The sequence below is a fragment of the Triturus cristatus genome, chromosome 2_1, assembly GCF_964204655.1.
Source record: "Triturus cristatus chromosome 2_1, aTriCri1.1, whole genome shotgun sequence".
NCBI classification, from domain to species: Eukaryota; Metazoa; Chordata; class Amphibia; order Caudata; family Salamandridae; genus Triturus; species Triturus cristatus.
Window position 1 is genome coordinate 255,941,137 of NC_140581.1, and position 13,650 is coordinate 255,954,786.

General features: G+C 47.0%; 1 protein-coding gene across 4 annotated transcripts in view; it reads left to right on the forward strand.

The window, feature by feature from the left end:
* The window catches only part of RAI14 (retinoic acid induced 14), a 486,624-nt gene that overhangs the window by 108,400 nt on the left and 364,574 nt on the right, over positions 1–13,650 (forward strand). The window lies entirely within an intron of this gene.

Below are 13,650 nucleotides of genomic sequence, written 5' to 3' on the forward strand. Positions count from 1 at the left end.
GTCACCTTTGTGCATTGGAATTGTTCTGCACCTTTCTACATCTTTTACATAATACTCTCCTTCACATGTTCATAAGTTAGACCGCATTCAGACCCTGAACCTCTGCGTGCATTTTTATTAAAAAATTGGTGTTTGCTAAGGGGCATACAATTTATATATGTCGCAATCTTTTTTCAAGATACACTAAATACTGGACCTTCCTCAGCACAGCCGGCATGTTTATCTATGAATATTTATAAATAATGGAACAGTGTCCTCCATATGTGATATTACTTATAATGGGTCTTGGAGGTCCCTATAGTATCCACATCTTGCTATTTTCTTTAATAAATCCCTCATCCTTGACAGCATTAGGGGGTGGGTGATATTCTCCTTTAGGCACTGGGTGGGTCGGGTCGGGTCGGGTCGGGTGAGTTGGGATAGGTTAGGAGGGTGTCAGGTGGAGTGAGGGGGGTTGGGTTCACAAATTGGTTGCTGTCAAGGTGATTTGAATTGAGGAGTAGGGTACTTACAGGAGTCAGAATAATCTGAAAATGTGTTTAGTATATCGCATCAAGAGGGAGGAGGTTGGGAGTCTGAGATTGCAAGGCAGTTCTAATGGATGTTGGTGGCCAGGTAATGACAAGTATTAAATTACTGTTAAGGAATGTGGCAGGCCTAAATCAGGTGCAGAAGCGGCAGCTTATTCGAGAGGAACTAGCAGGGTACTGGCCACAAATAGTTGGTGTTACTGAAACACATTTGACATTTAAGGATCGACAAGTAGTGAAGCAACTGGGGTATGAATTACTTGTATGTACAACTCAAAACAGTGTCTATACGGGGGGTCGGTATCTTGAAAGGGAAGAAATTTGCTGCCAAGACTCTGCGAACTTCCTCTGATAGCAGCGGTAGATGGGTTATAGTGCAGTTGGATATTGATCGGCATGTGTAATATACGGCCCTAACGCCGATGATCCAGCAGTCTTTGATTACCTGAATCTGGAATTGCTGGAATGGGGAGGGAATCTGGTCATAATGGGGGATTTTAATTGTGTGTTGGATTACAGTATAGATACAACTAACCGGCAAGCTAGCATCCAGATGACTAAAACACGTGCATCTAACATGGAATTAATCAGGCTTCACTGTTTGGAGGATGCATGGAGAACCCTGAACTCTCGGGATCCCGGTTGTACCTTCTTTTCAGCACCCCATACGCAATATTCCAATATTCTCGTATTGATCTGATGTTGGTCCAGGGGCAGCTTCTGGAAGGGGCATCAATCGAGATCTGTCCTAAAATCACTTCAGACCATAATCCCATTGTATATAATATGCAGCCCAGGTTAGGGAGGGGTGGGTGGACCGGCGAACATTTACTTTTCCCTGGAAACTATTGGCTAGTACAGAATATTGGGTGTATATGAAATGGTTACATGTAGATTATTTTGTAAAGAACAAGAACACTGCTTCAATCCCTATAGTATGGGATTGTATGAAAGCCTTTGTACGGGGGAGGGGGGGGGTGACGCTTCGGTTTATCCTGGCTCAAAACAGGAATAGACTGGTGGAGGAAACTCAAGCTTGGCAGGAATGCCTGCATTTGAAAAAAGCTCACACACTTGCAATCTTTGAAAAAGACAAACAGGAGCTGTCATTGTTTCTGCAATTAATTGAGAAGCGTCAAATACTATTTTCCAGTTAGGAGGAGCCTAGCGCGCAACCAAGATGGCCGCGTAGGTGCGAGGCTCCCGAGGACCTCCGCGACCTCCTGAATTAATCCTGGCGACATCCTGTCCTTGTTGAGGGGACTGTGTCGGGGAACCCGAGCTGAGGCGCCACCCGTTTTTCGGGCTCGAATCGGACCCCGGACACCGGTGGGAGCACCGATTGAAGGTTGCGGCCTTCTCCGCGCCGGCCCCCCGGATTGGAGTAGTGGGGCGATCCGGGGACAAAGTGAACAACAGCGGCGGGCAAGGCTGGGCGACTCGCGTACCCCGCACTTTCACTTTCGCTTTTGCGCCCTCCTTGCCTCAAGCGAGGTGGGGTTGGTGTGGTCTGACCCGCCGGCTGTGGGTTGTCCTGCGGTTCGGTTGCCTCCCAGGGGTTTCGGTACCTGGGTATATATATCACTCTTGACCCGGAGGCCCGCTATGAGCGGAATTTGCTACCCCCCCTCCAGCGCTTGAAGGAGGACGTGGTGCGCTGGCGGCGTCTGCCGCTTTCGCCGCTCGGCCGAGCGGCCTTGTTTAAAATGATGTCCTTGCCGCGCTTCCTCTACGCCCTCCAGAATACTATGGACTTGGTTCCGGCACGCTACTTCCGTGAGGTGGAGGGCCTCCAGCGGCGCCTGTTCTGGGACGGGAGGCCGCGCATTGCTCTGGCTAAATTGACGCTCCCGTGGTATGATGGGGGGGTCGCCCTCCCGGACATTAAACGGTATTACTGGGCCTCCCAACTAGCTGCAATTAATCATGGCCTTTACGGGCCCGCCTTGAACCCGGCATTTGAGATGGACAAGATGCTCCTGCCCGGTGGCGACTATAATCGAGCGCTCTACTCTGGCGCGCCCGACTCCCGTCTGACGGGACCGACGCGAGTCATGGTGCGTGTCTGGCACGCGGCTAATGCAGCTATGGGGTGGAAGGACCGTTTGACCCGGGCGTCACCGCTGTATGCGTCTGAGAGGTTGGGCTCCCTGTGGACATCGAAGGGCTTTGAGAAGTGGGACACGATCGGAATCAGCACTGTGGGAGATCTCTGGACGAGGGGGGGATTCAAGACTTTTGCGACGCTGCAGGCGGAGTTTCAGCTGCAGGGCAGTGAGTACTTTCGGTACCTACAAGTCCGCCATGCGCTGGGCTCCGTCTTCCCGGATGTCGCGTCCATCCCGGAGTCTTCCCCCCTGGAGGACAGAGTGCTGGATGGCCATGTTCCAGACAGCACAATCTCCCTCATATATAAAAAACTGATCAACGACAGATCGTGCCTGCTGACTAGTCTCCGCGAGGCCTGGGTTGCCGACGGGCTGGAGCTGGACGACGAGGATTGGATTTCCGCGGTGGCCTCTCCGAAAGAGGTGGCCATCCCGGCTCGCCTTCGTTTCGTCCAGCTTAAGATCCTTCACCGGGTTTACGTGACGGGGCCAAGGCTTCTACGTATGGGCTTTGCTGGTGACGGATTGTGTAAGCGTGGCTGTGGTGCCCTGGCAACTTTCATGCATATACTGTGGGAGTGCCCTAAGGTGGAGCGATTCTGGCGTGGTGTGCATGAGGTCCTGCGTGTGGTTACGCGTGTCGCGCTGTTGCCTGAAGCGAGGAGATGCTTGCTGAATGTGTGGGAACCAAATGACTATTCGGTCCCGCAGACGCGGTGGGTGACTCTGGGATACATGATAGCTAAGCGTGACATTGCTCAATTGTGGGGATCCCAGAGGCCCCCGGCGGTGTTGGCCTGGAAAGAACATATGGATTGGTGTATGCTTCGTGAAAAGGTGGTGTATGTGGCGAGGGGTAAGCCTGGGGCGTGGGTGAAAATCTGGGGCCCCTGGAACGCCTACCGCGGGGGTATTTGTGAGCCGCCACTGCTACCGGATGCCTCGCCAGCTCCGTCTCCCTAGATGGCCCCCCTCCCTCAGCCGTGGGCACGCGGTTCCCCAGTCCCTGATCTACTCCCATTCCCCTCTTCAGAGTTCTGCTGCTGGTTGGGATCCCCCACTTATGGAGCACGTGCTGTCACTTTGGATCGCGGGTTGCCTTGCGGGTGTGGTTCTGTGTGTTGTTTTGTTTTGATAAAAGGGAACCGTATTGTGGGCATGGAGCTATGCGGCCTGCAACATTGATTTCTCCTGCTTTGCTAATCTGCACCGCCAAGAGACTCTTACTGTATGTATGCAATATGCTTTTGTCACTCTAGCGGCCGGCCGAGTGGTTGTAGGCCCATACCTGTAACTTTTTCAAACTGTAATAAACGGTTTCAAAAAAAAATAAAAAAAAAAAATACTATTTTCCATAATAATAGGGCTTTTCAATATGAGTATGGGGAAATGGTGGGATGCCTGCTGGCCCATCAGATCTCTGCTAAAAAAATCTAAGAGTACCATCCACCAGATTAGAGGGGAAAGTGGTAAAATATACATGAATCCTTATTCAATTATGGGGCAATTTGCCATATCCTATCAAAAATTATATCAGGGTCCCGCTAGTATTGATAGTCAAGCTACGGATAAGTACTTGCAGGATTGTGGTTTGCCTCTACTAAACTTTCAACAGCAACAAGCTCTTGATGGGGAGGGTAGGGGGGAGATAACCTGGGAAGAGGTAGTTACAGCTAAAATCTTTGTAGATATCTTGGCACCTGAATTCTTATAATTGGTGTGAGAAGTTGGCCTGGCATATGCTGGTCACTAGTTATAGTGGCCACCTTGCACCAGTCCAATTCGACTCTTAAGGTGATGGGTTTAAAAGACAACCTTTAAAGAAAGCTATCCTAGTGGTAGCTGTGGAGAGCAGCCTTCAGGCTAAGTCTTGAAGGAGTGTTAAGCTTATTGTTTTACCATAGATAACCTCTTGAATGACCAAATGAAAGAGTAGTCCACACAGGTGTATATATATAAAATATATGTATTTATTCTAAACAGAATCCCACAAGTCTCTTTATGAGGCTAGAGGTAAAGTTACAATTCAAACAAGCATTTATAGATACAATAAATAGCACTGGAATCACAGGGCCCCGGGGGGGGGGGGGGGGACCAAACCATATATTAAAAAAGTGGTATGAGAACCACGACAATTCTACAGACAATGCCTAGGGCATTTAGGATCGCTGGCCCCTTGAGAATCCACCCCAAGTGATGAGGAAGGGGACCCATGGGAGGCGCGTGCAGTGGTAATAGCTGCTATCAGGATCTCTATTAAAGCCTATGAAGAATATTGCGGTTTGATTTAAACTGATTAAAGACACTTCTAGCAGGAGTTCAAAGTTAAAAACTTAGAGTTAAGCTTTTGAGGAGCCCACTACCACGAGAGTACCGAGGTACCACTGTTACCTGCCCCAGGGAAGCCGGGTGCATAGGTCGTTTTCGATGTCGGGTCGTGGGCAGATTTTCAATGGGAAAATGTACAAAACTGCTGCTAGCCAAAAGCGTTGATGATGCCGTGAAGAATGAAGTTGTAGATCTTGTAGAGAAGAACCTGAAAGCAGAGGGGACAGAGTCTGGGTCACGGCACAGTGACCAGGGAGCTCAAGCAAAAGAGCCCTTCATTGTCTGGTGCTTCAAGTGGAAAAGGTGTAGCTTGGATCTGCAGCCACGGGCTCCGGGAGGCTTCAAGGAAGGCCAGCTTCTGGAGGACAACTGTCCCACGAAGGATGAGGGTCCCTGCGGTGTTAGTGTCCGGATTGGATCCATTAAGCCCTGGCAACTGCAACCCACGCAAGATAAACAAATCAGCTACTGGTGCAGACCCACAAGGTCTGAGCGAGGTCTCCTTCGAGGAGACTGTAGAACAGGCCTGGAGCAACCGGAGAAACTCTTAAAAGTAGAGATTGACCTCCGCTAGGGCCCACAAGTCGAGAGACAAGGGACCACGGAAGGCAGCAACTTGGAGTGCGTAAAAGGGTGCCCACGGGCCACCGGAGTGAGCTAGGGTGCTGATCTTTGGCACAGTTGCTGCTGAGAGATTGGCTCAATATTGGGCCAAAGCACAACTTCTCCACTGGTCAGGATCGTGTGCTACGCAAGAGGAGGCCGGTGTCCTGGGGTATTGGGGATCTCGGCACCCACGCGGTCCACGGTGCTCAGACTTGCTGGGCACGCTCACTGGCCTCTGGGATGCTAGGAAACCCACCTCAAGGTCCAGAGGAGTCGTCGATGTCCGAAGGAGCAGCGAAGTTCCAACCGGGTCACTTGCAGTGTTTCAGGTGCCTGCCAAGCAGGGGGGTAACTCCTTTACCCCAAGGGAGATTTCTTCAGTCAGCTGGGCAGCAGCTCGTAGAAGGTAAAGTCTGTGAAGTCCAAGATTAATCTGACTCTCTGGGGTCACGTTATTCACCTTTATCCACAAGATTAGGGGAGTGTCCAGATCAGTGTCCACCAATGAGAGTTGAGGTGGGAAAGGGTGGCTACACCTTCTCCCCTTTGTGTGTTTCCCGCCTGGGCGAGGGGCAGGATGCCCCTTAACCGGTTCCAGGCGGTGTATGCAGAATGTAGGCGCTGTAGCAGCCTACGTGCAACTCTGAAAGGCATCCCATGGTGCACCCACCCAGTTCCAATCCACATAGCCTGTCTGGGAAGGTGCTGGCACCTCCCTGCAACAGGATCCCTATTGTCCAGCTGCCGAGGCTGGGGTTTTGCCCAGCAACAGGCAGCCAGAGTCGTGTGGGTGGAGAGTAGCATCCATTTTGTGATACGTGTGCACTTTTAAATTGGTGTCTAAATTCTGCCGCTTTTCCCATATCGCCCCTCTAGCAGGGGGGAATCATGCCCTCATGCCCATGGCTGGACTGGGGGTATGATTCCTACATGTTTGACACCAAACACAATATGGTTCTGTGTTGCCATTCTCAAGTTGTCACGCTATCGCAATATACTTATAATGCGGTTAAGAGTATATGGTATGGCTACACTACAAACAACCCAGCAATGGTTTTTACGAAGGTTGCAGAGGGGCCCTACTCAGGTAGGGGTTCCCCCTCACACATATCTCAGCACCCTGCCTTGTAGGATTAGCAAGGCCTGCTTGAGGGGTGACCAATGAGAATACATGTGTTGTACATAGGTGGGATACAGGGTACCTGTATCCCTGTAAGGGGGTGCAAGCACTACCTTACCCAGACTACAGTAGTTGTCTGGTGGTGTCATTTGGTATGGCTGTCCCAGGGTGGCCCAATAAGTGCTGCAGCCCTGGAAGGCCTCTGAGGGACCCATGCCCTGGGTACCTAGGGTACCATCTACAAGGGCTGACAGGGTATTCTCATTATCCAATTGGGTTGTACCTAGGGTACTCACATCAGTTTAGAGAAGAAGCAGACAGGCTGGGGTCCTGGATAGCAGGGCCACAGCCTGGCTAGAGTCATAAAACAGTTAAAACATCAGCAAAAAGTTGGGGGCAACTATGCAGTCGATGCCACTCTCCTACAATTGGTTACTGTTATCAGTAACGGAGAGGCAGCCCCACCATCTTGGAGGAGTACTGATATAGTCGTCGTTCTTAAAAAAGACAAACCTCCTGAAAAGCAGAGTTCTTATCGACCGATCTCCTTATCAACCAATCTCCTTGATCAACGCGGATACCAAGGTCTTCTCTAAGATTTTAGCTCGGTGTCTTGCTCCAGTCATACACAATGTGGTCTCAGAACAACAGCATGGGTTTATCTCCGGCAGAGACACTACTGACCAAATCAATACTGCAATTGCGGCATTTGATGTGGATGGTAAGGCTAAGGACCATATTGGTATGATTATGCTGGACACGGAGAATGCCTTTGACCGCTTCACTTGGGATGCATTGTGGTTGTTCATGGATAGATGTGGGATAGGCAAACGATTCATCACCCTCGTTCGGAGGCTGTATAAATAATAATAATAATCCACATTTGTAAAGCACGAACAATCAATCGTAAGGGTCTCTAGGCGCTGGGGCCATTGGGAAGATTAAGCAAGCTATTGCCCAGAGTCGCATGGTTCTGGGCTAATCTGCCGCCGGCGCCGGGGATCGAACCGTGATCCCCAGATTCCGAAGTCAGTCGCCCTGGCCGCGGCGCCACACCTCTTCCTATAAAGATCCTGTAGCTCAGGTAATGGTCGCTGGCCATTCGTCTCCATCTTTCTCAATTAGCCGGGACACAGGACAGGGGTGTCCACTTTCCCCCTTGTTGTTTTGCTTTGTACATCGAGCCCTACGTTAGTCATCTGAATCAGAACAAGGGGATACAACCTGTCCAATTGAATGGAATCAATCTGAAAGTTTACTTACTTACTTACCTCGTATACGACTTTGCAGTCGTATTGAGAGGATTATTTCCTTAAATTACGAAATCCTTCTGAAAAAAGTCATAGGGCAATTTCGTCAATGGCATACACTCCTGTTGAGTATACGTGGCAGGTGTGACATCGTTAAAATGAACATTCTGCTAAAGGTTTTGAATCTGTTCCGTGCAATACCACTCCGCGTTCCAGATTCTTTATTTAAACATCTGGACGGGGTGATTAATAGTTTTATATGGGGATAGAGGAGACCAAGACGCGCAATTAGATTGTTGAAGCTACCTTATGCACAGGGGGGGTTTAGATGGCTGGATTTTAAGTTATTTTTCTGGGCATCATTTACTGGCCGCATCCGAAGTTAATTAGTGGGGTATTAGACTGACTCAATAGAATATAGGTATAAATTAGCTTTAGGTATAGATTCCCACTTTTTCTTGTATAAATCAATGGACCCCAATTATTTTAAGTGGGTGAAGTTTAAAGTGGCGAGGGACATAGTTCGAATTTGGCGTGAAATATGTGCAAGATTTTCATTACCTGTGGTCCATTCGCTGGTCCCACTCTGGGGCAACCCTCTCTTTCCCAATATATTTCATGACATTGTCGGACAATCGTGGGGACAGACAGGCATAGTCAACTTAGGGCAGTTGTTTGACGGGCTTAGTTTTCTGACATTTATCTCTCTGCAGGCTACATTTGGGCTCCCACAACAAAAATGTTTTAAATACCTGCAGGTGAGGGATTATGTCTCCAACAATCTTAATTATAGGAGTAATGTTGACACAACTGACCTTCTTACTCTTTATTGCTCAGAACAGGAAGCAAAGATGGTCGGTATTAGTTCAACGTATCAAAAGTATATGCTCTATGTTTCCGATGATGGCCCTCAACTTGCTTTAAAATGGAGCTAATGTCTGTCGGCCGTAGTCTCGATGGCTGAGCTTAAGGATTCATTAACCGTTTTAGATCAGTCAATTAGTTTGACTAATCTAAAATTATAATATCTCAAAACAATCTGTATGCTACATTATACGCCTGAACCTATTTCGAAATGGAATACGATCAATAACACAGACTGCTCATATTTCCCCAAGTGTAAGTTATACGCAGCAGACGTAGTACACATGTTTGTCAAATGTCCTGAGCTTAAAGACTATTGGGATAGTGTATTTGAGCTGGTCACAGAGCAAACTGGGATTCAAACCAAGTGGAGTGATAAGGAAATTATTGTGAGAACTAAAGATGGTCTAACTCCCAATCTGAGAGCGTTGATGTTGATCATTATCGTCAGTGCTCACCTCTGTGTGGCCAGGGCATGGATCGATTCTATACCCCCTAAGGTGTCTGAATTTCGGACTTTTCTTTGTCAAATATACGAATGTGAATCTGCTATTGCCAAAGCATGGGGACCTCGCTCAATAAATAAAATGGGGGAAGATCTGGTCTCAATGGCAATGGCCATAGCCGGATTTAAGCTGATCCATGTCGAACTAATTTTTCAACTCTCAACTTTTGTGTATGTTATCTCTACGCTACCTCTTCTCACTTTTTTTTCTTTTTAAAGCAGATTGGAGCAATTTGTATGTACAAGTGTTTCTTTTGATTATTCTGACTCTTGGTGAAAATCCCCCAAAAAAGTTAAATAAAAAATTCCTCATCCTTCCCGCTTTTGTTGCTGTATCCTGCTCTCACATAAACTGTTTTAGCAGCCATGACAATCAAATAGAACAGTAAAGCATGGTCCGTTGATGTTAAAGCCTGGATTTCAGAACTCAAAATATAAATAAAACAAACACTAGTAAAGCCAACAGGTCTCACGAAAGGGCTTTAAAAAAAATACAAAAATTTAAATATATGAGCGGGTTGGGGTGGGCAAAGAAGCAACACGAAGGAGAGAACATGGGCGAAAGAGCAATGTGGTGCGGAAGAGTCTGGGAGAAGTGCAGAGGCAAGAGAACACCACGAGTGCGAAAGAGGGAGAGTAGCATGTGTGAGAGCAACATGAAGCAAACAAGGGAGACAGCTGGAAAGAATACACTCTCATGGAGGGATTAAACAAAAAGAAAAAAGTAGTTCTCTAAAAGCGTGCAGGGAAAGCATAGAAACTAGCCAATCAAAGGAATGGTACAGCGGCTACGCTCCAGGGGGAAGGACAAACACAAGATGGACAGGCTGACACAAGGAAAGCCATTCAGTAGAAAGCAAGAAAATAAGAGTGACATTAAAACCATCCAATGATGAGCAAAGGGCGGGCTATAAGCATTTGTACGATATTGATAAGTCCACAATATAGCCTGTGCTGTCTGGGAAGTTTTTTCTAAAAAAAGATCTTGCCCTTTTCCCTCGCCTATCTATTGTTCTCCTTCATCATCTTCTTGACCTCATAAATCTCTTTAAGACCTTATTTACCTGCCCAAACGCAGAAGAAGCGAAGGACAGATCAGTCTGAACCGAAGCATCCAATGCTGTCAGGTCCATGAATCTACTGCAAGATCCACCCTTAGCACAGATGCATGCCAAACGAATGACCTTCTTTCTGCTGGTGTCCTGTTAGCTCTCGGAATTGTTATCATTATATGCTACCATAATGAAAACAACTAAATTGGAAGAGCAATTAGGTTCAATATCGGATAGTCCGGTTCACTGAAATAATGTAATTATGTAGCTGCAGCATTTTCCACATAATTATGGATTTCACACATTTGCCATGTAATCCACATTCTGCAGCGTAATTTGCAATTTTCAGAAAAAAATTGTTTTAAGCTCAAACGAATCTAAAGTTATTAAAAAAAGCACTAAAAATGGTTCTGTACCATGACACATCCTATGCAAAGGTTATTTTTGTCACCTTTCATTTTCTGATGGTAGTATTCAGGTACTACTGATGTGGACATGTTTGCCAATACAGTGTAAATGTGTGTGAAAATGAAATCAAGTACTGAATAGTACTCACACAGAATTTAGTCTTATTCTTCCTTATTTAGGCCTCCGCTGCTGTCTAATTGAACAATTCATTTTCTTACTTGAGGTTGCCTCTTGCCTTCTAAAATAAATATTTATGGATGATCATAAGAGACTTAACACTATCTTTTGCCTGCACAGATACATTTTCTAATACTTTTGGATTAGTTATTTTCCACTGTTTGAACGGCACTATTTTAGAAAAGGTGAGTTCTTGGGTTTAGGTAATTGTGGATATGGTCAGCAAAAATCACAAGGCTTTCCATAATACTTTGCATATCGGGGCAGCTCACACAGCCACCCCTATTTTAGGATAGAATGCTCCAGCGTGGCTGTGCGTAACCAGAGCGAACAAGGACCCCGCGCACTCAGCTGCTTGGTTAGCTATTCATCAGAAGCATCCTCGGTTCAGGCTCCAATGTGTGTGTATAGATCCTGTGACTCCCGCGGCCTGAACTGATCTGGGTCTACACACAGCAGGCAGCTGTTCCGATCGCCATTCATGGAAAATGTGAAGTCCCAACATGGGAGGAGGATTGCACGCTTCCTGCCTCTTGTGTGCCTGTATAAGAAGCAGGATTGCAAATGTAACACTTCTGTGTGAGCATAAAGCGTGCTCTTCTACTGACATGGCAGCAAGTGTAGCGTGTGCACGAGTACATAGTACACTGTGCTTATTCAGTGTGCACGCTACACTTGCACTACTCTTGCTTCTGAGATAGCATCCCATGTTTGAGTGACAGCACTGAGACTGCCCTCGCTGTTTTTGTTGTGCGTGAGATAAGCTCGCACTACCATGCTGTTGCTGTACTGTGCAAACGAAAGAAACCAATGCCATCACCACGTGCACCCCAGGAGATAGCACACCAAAATACACGCTCCGTAGTGGTGCATCCACTAATGTGGTCACTGGCACGCCTGATCAGCCCCTGTCGCACACTTCAAACACAGCCACCTCCCTCTTCTGTAGTTCCAGGATCTCCTCGCTCCAGTGTCCTAAGATGAGACACGGACCTCTCCAGGAGGGTCCTGTTAGGCCCTGAAATGGTCTAGGGCCAGTATTCCTGTGTCTAGCATCCTACATCGACCAGCATCATTCAGCAAAGCATGTGCCATACCCTCATTTCCGTGCACCATCTGTAGCATCTCATGTTGGCCCAATGATTGCAGTCTTTTGCATCACTCATCGTCAGCTAACATAAAGAAACCTAATCTACATCCCTCTCACCACACAACAGATGCACCACAGAGGACATATTGCACTTAATATTCATAATGACCTCCATTTCTCTGTCTCGAACATGAGACGTAATAACTGTGCACAGTCTCTTACATATTAGTCACAGGGACTAGTCTGTGCTCCGCTGCACACATCCTCACTGTTCAAATCATTCAAGCCAAAAGCATCTACTACATCTTTTGTATCCACAGAGGAGGGATGGATATGGTGACTACCACTCTGGTTTTAAGCCTGCATACCCCAGCAGCCAGGGCATGCATTTCCGTAGCAGTCATCACTCTCTGCTTTCCACTGTCAGTAATGCAGATCTTCACCTGATCTGCCAATCGCCCAAAACCAGTACCACCTTCACCTCAACATTTTTCCTCTCATTACAACTAGTCGAACAACATCTTCATAAATGTCTTCAACCTAGTAGGAGACAGAACGGCCAAGATTATGGAAGAATTATGAAAGTATTCTTTACAGTCTACGACTGTATTCTTTTCAATCTACCTGAAGACCTCCCAGGTATATACCGTTGGCATAGTCTAAAAGCAGTGAAGTATTATTGGCTTTTATCATTCTAGGGAAACCTAGGCAAGGGGAAAGTTGACAGAAGACTCTGTGTGTAGGGGAAAATGGTACTGAGGAAAAGAGGGATCTCCTACTGAGGTAGAAGATACATTAGAACATTGTAATGTTGAGAGCTCCATTGAAGACAGTGGAGAGGTTTCGGTTAATAATGGCTGGCATAAGCCCGAAGCTTCACCATTCCAACGTTTGTCTTCAGGTTTCTCCTGTTTTAATTTAGAACATTCTACCCCTAGTGGGTGGAATGCTCTAATAGCCTTATAGCCCTTCTGCCTCGGGCTATATCGGTTATTAAAGGCCCTCTCCCTCGTTATAGGCCCTTGCCTCCTGCTCCGGCCTATCACTCGGGGTCAGGGCCTTTAACAACCGTTATAGCCCTCGGCAGCGTGCTATAAGGTCATAGTATAGAGCCCTTCTACAGTTATGTCATTGTATCACTGTATATGTGTGGGTTATTGAACAGTATCAAAGCCAGAGGACAGGTCTTGTACATGTGTCGTTTTGTGACTGCGTCTACTTTCATAGCCATGTTATCCTTTAAAAGAAATGTCAATCTTCCCAGCAGATTGTATCCAAGTGTCCGTGTACCACCCCCGTGGTATTTAGCTCTTCTATCTAACGTGGGTCTTAGGACAATAATTCAAGAATTCACCTCTGAACAGTACCTGTTAAAAACTATGCAAGCTTTGCGACAGTTTCACAAACCATTTTAATAAGTTTTACTACAGCTGCCTTCTTTTACCACCTTAGTTCACAGAGAGCAAAGTCCTTTCTGTTTGCACTGATGAGTTTGACCAGAAGAGTCCCATTTATTCCCATTTTAGATGCTGTCGGACCAATTAACAAAGGCATGTAGTAATATGTAAGAGATTACTACAGGAGTACTCCTCTACATACTCCTGCATACCTT